Here is a 5,123-nt window from a genome sequence, read left to right on the forward strand (position 1 = left end):
TCGATATAGGACTCGTTTTACTGTGGATATAGATACTTTTGTACCTGTTTCCTCCAGCATCTTCACAAGGTCCTTTGCTGTTGTTCTGGGATTGATTTTCACTTTTCGCACCAAAGTACATTCATCTCTAGGACACAGAACGTGTCTTCTTCCTGAGCGGTATGACGGCTGCGTGGTCCCATGGTGTTTATACTTTATACGGGCACTTGGAAATTGATGAACCAGGATGAACCAGACTTGAACCAGAGGTCTTGGCTGATTTCTTTTGATTTTCCCATGATGTCAAGCAAAGAGGCATTGAGTTTGAAGGTAGGCCTTGAAATACATCCACAGGTACACCTCCAATTGACTCAAATGATGTCAATTGGCCTATCAGAAGCCATGACATCATTTTCTGGAATTTTCCAAGATGTTTAAAGGCACAGTCAACTTAGTGATTGTAAACTTCTGACCCACTGGAATTGGAAAAATTACTTGTGTCATGCACAAAGTAGATGTCCTAACCGACTTGCCAAAACTATAGCTTGTGTCAGGACCCGGTGCGAGAAACAGTCACTAATAATCGTCAGAACCCAGAAGATGAGGCAGATACAGCAGTACTAGAGATGGTGGTTTAATTAAAGAACAAAATCTCTCTCAGCCTGGGAGATGCGTCCAACCTGCATGGGTTCTGGTGGAGCCAGCGAGGATAAAGGTGGAGACTCGGAGCTGGAACCGATAGGAGCTAGGGTGAGCGGTCTACGGTTGAGTTCTCTCTCTCTCAGACGCTGGTCTATGCGTGAAGCCAACTTGATAAGGGACTCGAGGTTGTCCGGTGGTTCCCGAGTGGCCAGTTCATCTTGGATGGTGTCAGAAAGACCCTTCAAAAAACACACTGTGAGCGCCTCGTCGTTCCAGCCACTTGCTGCTGCCACAGTGCGTAACTGGATGGCATAGTCCGTCACGCTGCGCCTACCTTGGCGGAGAGTCAGGAGCTGTTTGGCTGAGTCAGGGCCATTGGTAGGACCTTGAAACACTCGCTTGAATTCTTCAGCAAAGGTAGAGTAGCTGGCACAGCAGGGCCTTTGGGCATCCCACACAGCAGTAGCCCAGGCTAGGGCTTTTCCCGACAGCAGGGTGATGATATATGCTATCTTGGACCGGTCAGTGGGAAACGACGATGGTTGCAGCTCAAAGGAGAGAGAACATTGGGTGAAAAACCCCTTACAAACACTCGGATCCCCTGAGAACCGTTGGGGAGGCGGTAGACGAGGTTCAGCCAGGGGGTTAACTGCCAGGGGCACTTGAATCTGATGAACTGGAGCAGAAGCGGTTGCCGGGGAAAGTCGATCCGAAATCTGCTTTATGGAAGTCAGCATCTCTGACAGAAGTTGAGAATGTCTAGCCATTAAGGCCTCTTGCTGAACCAGAGCAGCTTTGTGGCGTTGGACAGTCCCCTCGTGGTGGGACAGCATGGAAAAAAGATCCTGGGTACTGGCTGCCTCTGGGTTCATTATAATGGCTCAGTGTTTCTGTCAGGACCCGGTGCGAGAAACAGTCACTAATAATCGTCAGAACCCAGAAGATGAGGCAGACACAGCAGTACTAGAGATGGTGGTTTAATTAAAGAACAAAATCTTCAGGCAAAGAAACTAAATCCACAATGTCCAAAAATAAAGCCAAAAAGGCACAAAATGGAAATCCTCCAAAATACAAAAGAAACTCCACAAAGTGGTAAAAAACAGCAGGGAAAAACAAACCTCAAAAGACTACTCAAATAATACACAAGAACTAAACCAGAGAACCTCTGGAAAATCCAACAAGAGAAATATCTGAATAAAACAAGGCTTGGGCTGGGGCTGGGTGCTAACTTACAAACACTGAGCAAGGAACTGAGGAACACACAGGGTTTAAATACTAACAAGGGAATGACCTACAGGTGCAAACAATAATTAGAGCAAGAAAAACAAAAGGTACAAAAAAGGTGCAATGGGGACATCTAGTGACCAAAACCCGAACAGTCTTGGCCAAAACCTGACAGTTTGTTAACAAGACATTTGTGGAGTGGTTGAAAAATGCGTTATAATGACTCCAACCTAAGTGTATGTAAACTTCGGACTTCAACTGTACATATGAAATTAGTAAAACAGTATGTAAACATTATTAAAGTGACCAGTGTTCCATTATTAAAGTGACCAGTAATGCTATGTCTATGTACTGGTCACTTTAATAATGGAACACTTACAGACATTTGTCACAGTTTGAGTTGATTTTCTATTATACTGATAGCTGATAAGATTTTATTGAAAAGAAGATGTATTCAATGAAATAAATCAAATCAAAATCAAATCAAGTTTATTTTATATAGCCCTTCGTACATCAGCTAATATCTCGAAGTGCTGTACAGAAACCCAGCCTAAAACCCCAAACAGCAAGCAATGCAGGTGTAGAAGCATGGCGGCTAGGAAAAACTCCCTAGAAAGGCCAAAACCTAGGAAGAAACCTAGAGAGGAACCAGGCTATGAGGGGTGGCCAGTCCTCTTCTGGCTGTGCCGGGTGGAGATTATAACAGAACATGGCCAAGATGTTCAAATGTTCATAAATGACCAGCATGGTCAAATAATAATCAGGAGTAAATGTCAGTTGGCTTTTCATAGCCGATCATTAAGAGTATCTCTACCGCTCCTGCGGTCTCTAGAGAGTTGAAATCAGCAGGTCTGGGACAGGTAGCGCGTCCGGTGGACAGGTCAGGGTTCCATAGCCGCAGGCAGAACAGTTGAAACTGGAACAGCAGCAAGGCCAGGTGGACTGGGGACAGCAAGGAGTCATCATGCCCGGTAGTCCTGACGCATGGTCCTATGGCTCAGGTCCTCCGAGAGAGAGAAAGAAAGAGAGAAGGAGAGAATTAGAGAGAGCATACTTAAATTCACACAGGACACCGGATAAGACAGGAGAAGTACTCCAGATATAACCAACTGACCCTAGCCCCCCGACACATAAACTACTGCAGCATAAATACTGGAGGCTGAGACAGGAAGGATCAGAAGACACTGTGGCCCCATCCGATGATACCCCCGGACAGGGCCAAACAGGAAGGATATAACTGGTGGATTGATCTTTAAAAGACCATTCAATTCACAGAAAAGACTATACTGGAAATAACTATAGGGCATTACAATGGCCTACTGTATGTGCCACAAAATACAAAGACCATGGATGCTGTCCAAAAATAGATTCAATGGCACATCATGATGCACTTGAGAAATGTCAGATTGAAGTTGATAAAAAGAAGACTTATAAACAACATTTTGTCCACATCCTGAGTATGGGGAATGTATCAATCCAATCTTGATTAATCTTTTAATCCATTTGCAAAAAAAAATGAATTTACACATTGGATGTTGTGACTGCTTTAAATGTGCTCTCTTGCCATCTGGTGGCACCTTCTATCACGATCACTCAAAAAATCCATAATATTTTTCTCAAGCATACTTTTTTTTCTTTGTGGAAATTGGTTTATAAATGATATATTAACTGGAGGTCTCGTGAGTCACAAAACCAATGAAAGTGTGATTTTATGTATCGACGGACAGAGCATTGTCACAGTGAACTTCATGAATTGGAGATGTTGTGGAGATGAAGATATGGTTAATCAACCAAGTTGGAAACTCCTGGACTGCTCTCCCTGTTCCACTCACTCTCTGTTGGGTTGAGCCCTACCAAAATGATGTTATACTCTGACTGCCTCAGACTCAGTCTAAGTGTATCACAGAACTTGGGATGGGGTACTCAGAGTCATATAGTTGGACAAGACAAGAGCAGGATACAAGAGCAAGATACAAAGAAATATGCAGACAGTATCAGTTGCTGACAGAAACATGATGGTAAACCCATCAGATATGCAAATATATAATGGAATTCTTAACACAGATTATAATGGTGAACAAGTGTGGAAACCAAAGGGATTAAAACAAAATGTTTTATTTAGGCCTGCACACACAATGTGTCCATATGGCAGTGGTCTCTGTTGTCAAAGCTGTGATTGAATGTGGAATGAATGTATATAACTCAGCTATGACTTTAATTGATATACCTGTGAAGCCGCAGCTACAAAGATTGTGATGCAATTCAATCAAAATGTTTATATTTCTGTACAACTTATAAGGCATGTTCTATAAGAAGTTAAAATAAGTTGGAAGCTGTATCTATTAATCTCCTGGATCATCCATCAGTTTGTCAAAGTCAAAATTAGTCTCCACATTTTTCGATTGTGCAAAAATGTTTTTATCATGAAAATACATTGTAGCGGTACTTACAACATTATTAGCGTAGCCTACGTCCACTGTGTTGTATTTGATGTTGAAGTGGACATGTCATTCTTATTAAGCTCTCTGTGCATTGATTTTAGACTAGTGTAACCGACGGGGTTCCAACCTGGTGTCCTGTACACCATTAGGACATCTTATCTTATCCTGCTGAGCCAAAGCCTAGGCAATTTCTGTCATGGCTCAGATGGGAATCTGTGAGGAGGAGGAGGTCAAAGGATGGTGAATTGTAACCAAGGTGGTTCAGTGACCACACATGCATGATGAGTTAGCCTAACCTTGCCTGAGACCTGTAGATTAGTCTTCAGTTTATCAGGCCTACGCTTTTCCGATACCCTGTGTGTTTGTTACACTAGTCTAAAATCCATGGCTAGGATGTGCTTCTACATTGGGCTGTGGTGATACTCTCCCTCTCCTGGTGCACACCCCCAATTGGCATACAATTGAAAAATGTAAATGCATTATTGAAAGAGAAAATGCTAATTGGGTAGTTGGAAAATGAAAACAGCCACTATCAATTTCACTTTACACTTTGCCTTTCTGTTTACCATTTGCCTTTTTCTGTTTAACAATTACCATTTTTTATTTAGAATGTCTGTTTACCATCTCCAATTTTCATTATTATTATTTTTTTAACTTTTAAATTGAATTGTGTCATGAATCATGCACAGTGATGTAGTGTACGAGTCAGGCTTTAAAGACCCAGTGCAGTCAAAAATGGGATTTCCTGTTTTTTATAAAAAATTTACACACTGTGAGGTTGGAATAATACTGTGAAATTGTGAAAATTATAATAATTCCATTTTAGTGTAAAAGCTG

The sequence above is a fragment of the Salvelinus fontinalis genome, chromosome 30 (assembly GCF_029448725.1).
Source record: "Salvelinus fontinalis isolate EN_2023a chromosome 30, ASM2944872v1, whole genome shotgun sequence".
In the NCBI taxonomy this organism is placed as follows: domain Eukaryota; kingdom Metazoa; phylum Chordata; class Actinopteri; order Salmoniformes; family Salmonidae; genus Salvelinus; species Salvelinus fontinalis.